At 36.9% G+C, this 11,857-nt stretch overlaps 1 protein-coding gene across 1 annotated transcript in view; it reads right to left on the bottom strand.

Annotated features, from left to right (window-relative positions):
- Positions 1-9,691: 9,691 nt before the first annotated feature.
- The window catches only part of LOC106087204 (SH2B adapter protein 2), a 33,808-nt gene continuing 31,642 nt past the window's right edge, over positions 9,692-11,857 (bottom strand). Inside the window, exon 7 of the transcript XR_009396880.1 lies at positions 9,692-9,869. The gene's annotated coding sequence lies outside the window, so the exon portion shown is untranslated. The remainder of the gene's footprint in view (positions 9,870-11,857) is intronic.

Here is an 11,857-nt window from a genome sequence, read left to right as displayed (position 1 = left end):
ACCACTTTAAGACGTTTTTCTTCCAGAGACAATTATACCTTGACAGCGAGAATTTTGGAATGAAAATTACCTTTGTGTGCCTCAATCCCACAGGTATGTATGACATGTTGATATAAGCAGAGTATGTCTCCCTAAGCCAAGGAACCAGTTTATCAGACACAGCTTGTAATTCAACCGGTTATACATCATCAGGGCCTGGCAACTTAAAGGAAACTTCTTATCGCCCAAAGGATTTTCGGCTCAGACACGGTTTCCCTAGTAACCTCCAACGAATAAATACCAATGACAACCTCTTCTGGCGCCACGTTGTCTGTTGGAGAATTTCCCAAAAAATGTGTATCAACGAGTAGTTGTATTGTTCGACCGTAATATGTCTAGAGGACAGAACCTTCCTTAGCCTACAGGCTTTAGATGTATCCTCCACGGAACCGCAGAATTCCACCCATTATTTGTTCTGATCCCTTCTCAGCTCGCCCTATTTTCTAGCCCAGCTTTATAGATGTCCCAAGCGTGTGGTGCTCTTGTGGGTTTTGCTCTGTTGAAAAGTTTTCTGCAGTCCTTCCTTAGACCAACCAGCTCTGGGGTCCACCATGGCGGTCGATGTTTGCCCCTTGGCTTGGCACAAGGACATGCTGACACGGGGGAGTCATTCAGGGCCTTTGTGATCCGCTTGACCATTATATCTGTATCCTCCGCAGTTTCCACTTCCTTTTCAAGAAGGGATAGACGTGAAGAATTTGTGCCGAAACTTATCCCAATCCGTCTTTCTTCTGTTTAGCCGAGGGATCACTTCTGCAGTATTTTCTCCAAGGCAAAAACTAATATAACTATGATCAGAGAAGCTGTGGTCACATATTCTTGCGCTTATATCTTCGCTGCTGGCAGCCGGTTGTACGCACCGGATTGACCCGATGGAACTCCTTATCGGCAAGGGCTACCGCCTCAGTGTACGTGTTCGTCTTTTTTCGTCATGGGAGAGGCACATTCCTGAGTGTCTTCTCGGCACTCGTCTAGTCCGTGCCGGGCTTGAAAAGAACCGCGCAACCTTGTTCTGTTCGGTTTGTCAGAACCGCCTCTATCATCGGTCGATGTCGGTGAGGTGTAACCGGTGCATGGAGTGGGTACATTTCTGATCTTGCTCTGGCCTAACTTTACTACGAGAGTAACAGCTCACTCCTTTCGTTGACATCCGAACTTCCCCATTTCTGGTGATGCGCATCAACTTCATTTCCTACAATGAGGCTTCAACCAGCAACTTAAGGTTTGAAGCGTGTATCTCTGAACCGTATGCCATATCTAGGGAAGCAAGCCAGTAATGAAACTTATTTATTTGGCTACTACTGAATATTCAGTGCTTAGCGACGGAAGGAGAAAAACATTTAGACTACTATTTGCAAGAATACAGGCTTCAAATGGCATATGGTATGTACCACACGATGTGTACAACTTTCAAAGTTCCACATATGAAAGAACATATCGTGTAAGACCATCTTTAATAAGAGAGTAAAATTGTAAATTTACCTTTGAACACTCCATTAAAGAACAGGGGGGACATTTCTCTCGTATCGGTGAGTACTTTCTGATCCACTCCTAACCTCCTTTTTGTTTCCGAGTCCAAACGACTTGCAGCAGAACGAAACTACTAGGTGTTACACGGCTGATTACCTCACAAATGGAGGGGATAACCAACGCTGAAATTTTTTTTCTGATGTTCTCGCCGGATTGCAGAATTTGAAATTTGAAAGTTTAAGTAAAAATATCAAATTATTTCAAGTTAACACAAATATTATATCAATAATCGTATCTTATTGACATTACTAGATCATTTCCATGCCACGCCCCTAAGTTGGTTCATGTCTGGGGACGCAATAACAGACATAAACCAGGCTCACTTAGCTTATTTTAATCCATTGTGTTACCTCAGTAGCGACGGACCATGTATTGGGTTGCCCAAAAAGTAATTGCGGATTTTTCATATAGTCGGCGTTGACAAATTTGTTCACAGCTTGTGACTCTGTAATTGCATTCTTTCTTCTGTCAGTTATCAGCTGTGACTTTTAGCTTGCTTTAGAAAAAAAGTGTAAAAAAAGTATATTTCATTAAAGTTCATTCTAAGTTTTATTAAAAATGCATTTACTTTCTTTTAAAAAACTCCGCAATTACTTTTTGGGCAACCCAATATCTTGTGGGAATCAAACCCACGACTCCCACGACCCCCACCACTCGTACTACGAACTAAAAACCAACTCGGCTACCGGGGCGACCTCCCGTGATAAACTTCTTTTTTTGTATTGTCGAAATATGTCAGTTGTATTGTTATATTAAATAATTATGTGTTTATTATGAATTCTTCTGTTTTATGGAATATTAAAACTATGTTTCATAGTAGTATACATGATGATGCATTTTGTTTGCTTGCAATCCGTTTACTAATTTTTTTATTTATCAGATTGAATATATAACTTTTTATAGTTTGCTTCGGAATTTTTGTTAAATTATAGTTTTGCCTTTGTGTGAGTGCATTTGTTTATTTTGAGTGTTAAGTTTTTGAAATCTTAATAAGCTTTCTTTCTCTCTCTCTCTTTCTTTGTTTTATAACCTTTCGCTAAACTTTAATATATACATATATATTTTATGTATATAGGTATAATTTTTGTTATTTTAAGTGTTGTTTTTTATTCTTTAAAAAAAGAAAAAGCGTTTGTTTCTTTAATTTTGTATAATTTAAGCTAAACTAAAAACGAAAACAATCATTAATTATGCCATTAAAAAATATAATAAAATACACAACATTGATTTGCAATGAGTAGTTTATGGAACAGAAAATTCTTTCGTGACCATTGAAAAGATCCAAGAAGGAACAAAACGGTAAAATTTGTATACCCAAGTAAAAAAGTTGATATGGTTAGATATAATTATTGGTCTGTTCCCGTATTTTTCCCGTTAAAATTTGCAGGAGTGTAAAAACAGCCTTTAGCATCTTTTGCAATTTATTTCATTTAAACAGCTGTTCGAGGCGGCAAATTTCTGCTGGGAAAAAAACTCCCAAAATTTAGCTTGCACTCACGCACTCTCCCGCTCTCTTCTGCTGGCAAACAAAGTACGTAAACGACTTCTTACACGAACACGCTTTATATCTGACACCAGATATACATAATTACATATAGCTAATTCAATATGATCTATTTAGTTTCGATTTTATATACTACTAGATATAATTAAATCTGATCATATCAATTTTTTTACTCAATTTCTGCGAAGAGCAGTATAACGAAAGCAATCAAAGAGTATTAGGGAAAATATGTACACCGTCGTTTCTTGAATCCCGTTCCCGTTGCCACGGTTTTATATATTATGGATGTGAGCTTTGTTTGATATGAGCTTGCTATGTACGCATCCTACAATGGTTATGAAAAACTGGATAGCCCTGTTGGAAACTACGGCCAAGGGATTTTACTCTCTCAAAAGGGGACAGGAAATGTCAAAGTTTTAAACAAACTGTCTGAATAACATCTCCTCTTTAAACTTTTTTTTAATGGGGGGAACCTACAGCTCTTTGCACCAATATCCATATCATCGATGAAATAGAGTTAATTTAGAGGTTCGTATTCTACCTTATGGTATTTTATTACCTTTGATGCAGATCCAAATTAGGGTCATGGTTGGATATGGAATGACCAAGGTTGAATCAACTATTCACATTTGCCAAAAGGACAACAACGAATGGCCTGCATCCGGACTGCAATTCTTGCAACAGTGACTAGTTGTTCCTATGCTTATGAGTCAACTCGTTAACGCCATGGATTACACCGTAACAGATGGTCCAGCAGACTAAAGTTCACCCGAAGAATAATACTGGCAAACAGTATTTGTGCAGAAGCCGGTGCCACCCGGCCTCTCACTGAGACTCTCCGCTCGATACCGCTGATTGTCCGCGACTGCCGTTGCAGCTAATCCGTATGAAGCAGTCCACTATCCGCATCATGTGGATGCGCCCGGTAGCTCACAGCTAAGCTTTTTGTGACAGCAATGAACACCACACAGATTGGATCTCACTGTTGAAGCCTGTGTGGTGCTTACAGCTTACAGCCGTGCTGGGAGCAGTCCCTCAAGCGTATTAGCTACTGGTGAGAGAAGTGTGATCCGTTTGTACGAATCCCCTTCACGCGGGTCCTTTCAGAGCTTCAGTAGCGGAATCACTCTGCCCATCTCAAAGACAGGTTGAGGACACTTGTAAAGTACACGACTCCAGGTAAATCCAGATTCTTCAGCATCAGTGTATAGATTTCGTTGGGGCTTAGCGCCTTGAATGATATGGGACCACGGATGACATTCGTAACTTTGTACACGGTAAATTGCTGGCTGTCCATCGGCTGGAAGAGCACGGATACGACGAATGGGCCTCCTCCTAGCCTTGTCACTCTCAAAAAATGGACGTTTGGATCACCTGCCGCATCTCTTCGGATCGGTCACAAATACGTCGCCAAAAGTGACTGAGGTCCTGTCATACCTTTTTCCGAGGTTCGATAGTGACTTAACAGTAGGTCACATATGCCTCTTAATTTCATTAACAACCCTGTTAATTTTTTGCTCCCTGATTATAGGGTTAGTGGGATCAGTACGACGAATCCCATATCTCGCTCGTCGGCGAGTACCACTCTCTAAAGCCTACCCAATTGGCCTTCTTTTGATTGATAAACGTCCGATGTTCAGAGGTTTTGAAATGGGGTGGTCGGTCGATGGTGAGTAAAACTCACCAGGTGGAGGTGGACTGATCCCAAAAAATTTTACGGCTAGCCAGGATACGTCACTCAGTAGATGCAATGGAAATGTCTGGCGAGCTGCTGCACTCCTCGAAATCCAAATGGTGCCATGGCTATTCAGCGTGCAGAACGTAAACCTTTAATCTGTTACGCTAAAACTATGTCCCGCTGGCCGTTACCTAGTGGAGAATGAAACTTGAAATGCATTAATGTCTCCTAGAACCAGGCGATTACGGCAAAACAGTAGGCCAATAATGTGGGGCCTGTGAGCTTGCCCATTAATTATGACACAGCTGCCTAGCGGCGCTCTGTACATTGTATGGCTCTATCTTGACAGTACTGGTCCTGACTGTAATCCCCATACTTTTCACTAACGTCACTAACGCCAACAGCAGGCGAGATAGGTATATACTGCACGGAATAGTGTATGACGAAGGCAAATCCCCCAACCCCACTCCTTAATCGACCCTTACGTGCACATTGTATCGGTGGCAACTGTGCAGGTGTTAATCAGGAACAAATATGTTATCCAGACTTATAAAATCTACTATCTAGTTCATCTTGCCTCGGAGACCATTGCAATTCAATTATAAGAATGATACAATATACGGCACTGGGCTGGCAATATTGAGGCTGGGTGCCTCTGTTGCGTATAATGCTACATGGGAAAAGTCGGAGGGAGGATGTCCCTTGCTGCTCCGATATTGCATGAATGAGCTGGTAGTCAGTCTTATGTGTCCTGATGTCATACCGAAAGCTGTACTGTCCTCCTTCTTACTTTCTTTCAGTAATAGCGTCGAGGGGCTTAACACAACTCACTGTCCCAAATTTCGGCGAACTCGGACAATAAATACACCTTTTATGGGCCAAAAAAGTTACATCGAGAGATCGGCCTATATGATAGCTATATCCAAATCTGGACCGATCTGGGCCAAATTGAAGAAGTATGTCGAACGGCCTAACACAACTCACTGTCCCAAATGTTTGGCAAAATCGGACAATAAACGCGCCTTTTATGGGCGCAAGACATTAAATCGAGAGATCGGTCTACGTGGCAGCTATATCCAAATCTGAACCGATCTGGGCCAAACTGAAGAAGGATGTCCAAGGGCCTAACAAAACTAACTGTTTCAAATTTCAGCAAAATTGGATAACAAATGTGGCTTTTATGGTCCTAAGGCCCTAAATCGGCGGATCGGTCTATATGGGGGCTATATCAAGATATAGTCCGATATAGCCATCTTCAAATTTAACCTGCTTATGGACAAAAAGAGAATCTGTGAAAAGTTTTAGCTCAATATCTCTATTTTTAAAGACTGTAGCGTGATTTCAACAGACTGACGGACAGACGGACATGGTAGATCGTCTTAGATTTTTATGCTGGTCAAGAATATATATACTTTATAAAGTCAGAAATGGATATTTCAATGTGTTCCACCCTCAGAAAAGGCGTTAAACTCTGCCAGCTGGGCGCCACCAGCTCTTGGTTAAATATTGAGTGCCCTTGATTCTGGATATGACAAGGCGATGTACTGGCGCCTTTAAATAACCACTGGCCACATTGTTCCCGCGCCGATTGGTACCATGGACCGGAATGAGTTTGCTCACCTATAGCAGCTTGATGAGAATCGCGATCTTCAGATTTAAATGTGTCTACAACAACTCCCCCAAACTCAGCTACAATTTCAATTACTAGGGTCCAGTCCTAATTACCACCAAACCCATTCGCACACATTACTGGAGCTATAATCAAAATCTTCTTCATTCACGCTTGGGCCTATCTCCGTTATAATTCTATCAAAAGTTCGTATGCAATCTCTTGCTTTGCTTTCAGCTTGTAAATGTTTTTATTTTTTTTTATACCCTACACCACTACTGTGGGACAGGGTATTATAACTTAGGGCATTTGTTTGTAACACCCAAAAGGAAGGGAGATAGACCCATTGATAAGTATACCGATCTACTCAGATTCACTTTCTGATTCGATTTAGCTATGTCCGTCTGTCTGTCTGTCTGTCCGTCCCTCTGTCTGTCCATGTTAATTTGTGTACAAAGTACAGGTCGCAGTTTTCATCCGATCGTCTTCAAATTTGGTAAAATCATGTTTTTCGGTCTAGAGACAAAGCATATTGAAATTGGAAAATATTGTTTGAGAATTGGATATAGCTCCCATATATATATCTTCGTCCGATTTTCAGTAATAATGCAATTAAATGGTCATTTGTCACCCGATTCTCTCGAAATTTGGCAGGGAGGATTTCCTCTCGAAATTACTGGTGAATTTCATAGAAATCGGTTGAGATTTAGTTATAGCTCTCATATATATATCGCCCGATTTTCACTCCTAGAGCCACTGCAAGCGCATTTATTGACCAAACCTCCCAAAACTTCGTACAATGCTTTCCTCTGAGACGACTGTCACAGTATCTGAGAAGTTTTCTCGAAATCGGTTCAGATTTTGGATATAGCTCCCACATATATGTTCGTCCGATTTTTAGAAATATTGCAAAAAAGTGCTCGTTTTCTAACAGATTCTCTTGAAATTTTTGCAGAGAGGATTTTTTTATGACTCTTGATATTATTGGTGAATTTCATAGAAATCGGCCCAGATTTAGATATAGCTGTCGTATATGTATATCGCCATATTTTCACCCCAAGAGCCACTGCAAGCGCATTGTTTGACCAATCTTGCCAAAACGCTTTCCTCGACTACTATCACATTATCTGAGAAGTTTGCTCAAAATCGGTTCGGAATTAGATATAGCTCCCCCCCATCAGGGACGTAGCCAGGATTTTTCTTTGAGGGGGGCCCACCCCACTTTTTTTTGAAAATCGATATAGCTCCCATCAGGGACATAGCCAGGATTTTTTCTTTGAGGGGGGGCCCACCCCACTTTTTTTTGAAAATCGAAAATTGCCAAAATTCTTCTGTTACTGTGAAATTGTTAAATATACTTCAATTTTTTGTTTTGAAAATTGTGGTCGCTTTGGCACAGATAAGCATGATAAAGAGACTTAAAAAATATTTATCCTAAATGTAATGCCGCAAAATGCAAAATTTTAATTAAATTCTGGCTTGGAAAACAATTTCGAGGTCTATAGATAGTTCTTCGCTGAAATTTAGTGTCCTTAAAAAAATTCATTAAAATTTACTCTTAAGAAAACTTTAAATGACATTATGTTTTACAAAAATTTTGTCTTTAGAAAAAATTACAAAAAAAAATTATCTTTAAAAAATAATTTCCAGGTGGGCCCGGCCCGTACTGAAGTTTTTTTTTACGTTACGAGTGATTGTTACGCTGAAATTTTGTCTGCATGAAATTTGCCCGAGGGCCCGTTATTACAGTTCAGAATTGGCTATAGCTTCCACATTGTACTTATAGGATGGGTGTAGGGTATTATACATCCGGCACCGCCCGACTTTTGGTTTCATCTTCCTTACTGGTTTCATCTTAAATCGAGTCCCTTTCGCTTTGGTCTTGAACGAACATACCACTCGTATTCTGGTACGATGACTTTCTGTTTCCATTATAATTTGGCGTATATATTTCCTTAAATATTAATTACACACTCTTGGTTTTGTTTCTGTTACTCTTTTAGGAAATGTACAATAACATCATTAGTTTAATATGTGTATCATATGTAAATATACAAATAACTTAAATAATAAGTTAATATAAATATTGTTGTTGTAATAATTATTAATGTTATTTACTTTAGTTCCGTTTACTATGTATATATATATATATATATATAATATGTATATGTATATAAGATGTATAGAGTAAATGTTTTAAATTAAATTAAATATATAGTTCTCTATATTTATATAAATATTTATTTTTTATTATTATTTTATATAGGATGTAGTTGCTGTTTTTGTTTTTGTTTTTTTTTCTTTTGTGTGTGTTTCTCGGTTTCTTAATAATTTGTTTTCTTTTTTAAAGCCTTAATATTTTAAGAACAAGTTATACTTTCTTAAATTGTAATATAATCATCTTTTTTCGTTAATAATTTCTCGCTTTGTTGCTCTATTAAACTAAAAAAAATTTCATTTGTCTTTTGTTTTCTGTTTCTGATTTGTTTTTTGTTTTTTTTTTTGTTTTTTCCTTTGTGGCAATTACAAAAATATTATGTAGTTATGTAAATATATGCATGTGTATATGTATGTAGTTATAGAAAATTAATTTAAAAAATTAATTAAAAAAATGTGGGTATGTACAAAAAACGTATAAATATTTCAATGATGTAATATATAATTATAATAATAAAAATAAATTGAACACACAGTAATGAAGAACATTGAGTTATATTTTGAATCCATCATACACATGGACTACAAAATCTTAACAGTCTCAACCGCTGGACCTTCACCAATATTATAGCCTTTGATAACTTTGTGAAAAATCTCTGCCATATCCAGGAACCCATTTGAAATGGATTCCTTTTTCTTTCAATTTTAATTCAGAAAAATGTTCTTAACAAGAAAACGTTAACACTGGGAAGTATCATTGGCTGTTGTTGCGTTAATATGCAGGGGTTTTTGGAAGCATTAGTTTTCCAAAGAAATTTCTTAAGCAACATTATTTGCAAAATTGCCCACATTTTACAAAAAAAAATGGTTTATTATTATTTTCTATTTTTTGTTTTTTTTTCGTAGGGTTAGCCCAAAGTGAATTGCAGTGGCAACAATATATTGAAGAGATGAGAAATTTTCACTTAACAAAATTAAAAATTAAATACAACATTATTATTTTTTGTTTTTTTTTCAAATATTTCAACAATGGCACATAAAAGTCTCTCAAATAGTGGTTTCTCTATCAAAAAACAAAAAATTATAATTAAATTAAAAAAAAAATCAACAATAAATAAAATCTTTGTTTTTTTTTTTGTTTTTGTTTTTGCATTTGAGACTCAATACTCAAAAGTTCGTTGACAGAACCATATAAAATTATATTTATAAAAATTACAATATCATATACATCAAATGTAGTTTTTTGTAATGTTGCAATGGGTAAGTAGGGTTGTTGTTTTTGGTTTGCAGTAGTCTCATAATATATATATAGAGGAAGTTTGAAGACGAAGGCTTTATACAGAAAGAAAATTCTAGAAAATAAAAAAAAAATCACAATTTTTAATAAAAGATTACAACAGTTATTAGAATTTTAGAAGGAAAATTCTAGAAAATTAAAAAAAATCACAATTTTTAATAAAAGATTACAACAGTTATTAGAATTTTGTAAATTTAATAATAAAAAAACTAGTAAAAGCGAGCTAAGAAATATAAATCGGTTTCAATAAAAAAATTAATTGACCCAATTAATTTTTAAAATTTTCAATCATAAAATCGATAATATCAATCACCTTTTTTGACAAGGGTAATTAAAAAAAATTGTATATTTAATTAAAAACCATATTTTTTAATTAATTTTTTGATTGATCCTATTAAAAAAAGGTTGAAAACTTTCGATTTTTTTTTTTGGAAAGGGCTAAATTTTTACCACCTATTTTATTGAAAATAAATACAGAAATTGAATCAAGGCAAAAGATAATATATCCATTAAATTTTCTCTAAAGACAAAATTTCTATGAAATTTCTTACTTTACTACTACTAAATTTCCCATGAACATTCCATTAAGAAACATGGGATGCAAATTTTGGCCATGAACATTCCACTAAGGAACAGGGGCAAACTTCTCACATATCAATGAGTGCAATCCGATTCAATTTTAAGCTCAATGATAAGGGGCCTCCTTTTTATAGCGTGCCGCAGTGCGACACCTCTTTCCTCAAAAGTTTTACATGGCATAGTAACTCACAAATGTTGCCAGCATTAGGAGGGGAAAAACACCGCTGAAAAATTTTGTTTTATGGTCTCGCCAGGAGTTCGAACCCAGGCATTCAGCATCATAGGCGGACATTCTAACCTCTGCGCTACGGTGGCCTTCAAAAAACAAGGGTTACTTCTCTTTAAAGACAAAATTTCCATGAATTTTTTCCAACAACAAACATTTTAAAGAAATTTTCTCTTTTTCTAGCTGAAGCCAAGAGGTGTGCCTGGTTATGCACTCGTAAACATACCGTAAATGTAGGAAGACGTGTCAGCTGTTTTGAAGTCATATAAGATTCATGGGAATACCCCATTATGACTTCTCGATGATGTTGAGAAGGAGACTATCGAGACCTTGAGGGAGGCGGTTATGCGATCTTGCGAACATACCTCTGGGAGTTCTTCTGAGATTTAAGAACGGCACGGGATGGTTCCGATAGAGTGTGCCATAAGATCCAGCGAAGGCACATACATGCTTGCGTGTGGGATAGGCAAGTATGGTACAAATTGCTCTATACCCGATTTAAGCCCTAGAAGCAGGATTCATTGAACAAGGTTAAGCCAAGCGATCAGTCGACATAAAATTTTTTTAATTTTTGGCAGTTTTTGTCATTGATGATGTCAACTTGCTCTCTTTTTACATTCATTCTTTGTTTATGTTTTCTTTTATTTTGATGACATATTCATTCTCCAGATTTGACATCGTTAATGATATTCATAACCTTCTATTAGTGAATCCTGCGCTAGAAAGAGCAATTATTTTATTTATTTAAGACCTCCTAGTGTGGTTCAACTCGCTTTTTAACCTGATATAGCTCCCCCAAACTGTTGGAAAGTACGAAGTAGTCACAACCATTATTTGTATTGCAACACTGTGTTCTCTATTCCCTTTTGTGTATATTAGTTTTTACTATTCCTTTTTGATATTTCATTCTTTATTGTATTCGCTATTACATTGTACTCATATTCAAATTTACCAGTCAGTCTGGAATAAACTACAAATGAATTAACAACAGGTTATGGGCCCAGGCTCCGTTTTCAAGAAGACGCGTAAAGAATTAAATCGATTTTTAATTGCGAAGAGTACGGTTATGAAAAATAAATATGTCGGGCAACGTAATACGGATTGAGCCTTTAAATTCCCAGAATTACGATACATGGAAATTGCAAATTCGTGCAATTCTTATAAAAAATGACTTGTGGGCATATGTCAGTGGCGCATCACAATGCCCGTTAGCTGAAGCTGCCGAAATCGAGAAATGG

Source organism: Stomoxys calcitrans, chromosome 2 (assembly GCF_963082655.1).
Source record: "Stomoxys calcitrans chromosome 2, idStoCalc2.1, whole genome shotgun sequence".
NCBI classification, from domain to species: domain Eukaryota; kingdom Metazoa; phylum Arthropoda; class Insecta; order Diptera; family Muscidae; genus Stomoxys; species Stomoxys calcitrans.
The sequence above is the reverse complement of the archived record's forward strand: the minus strand, read 5'-3'. Positions and strand labels throughout refer to the sequence as shown.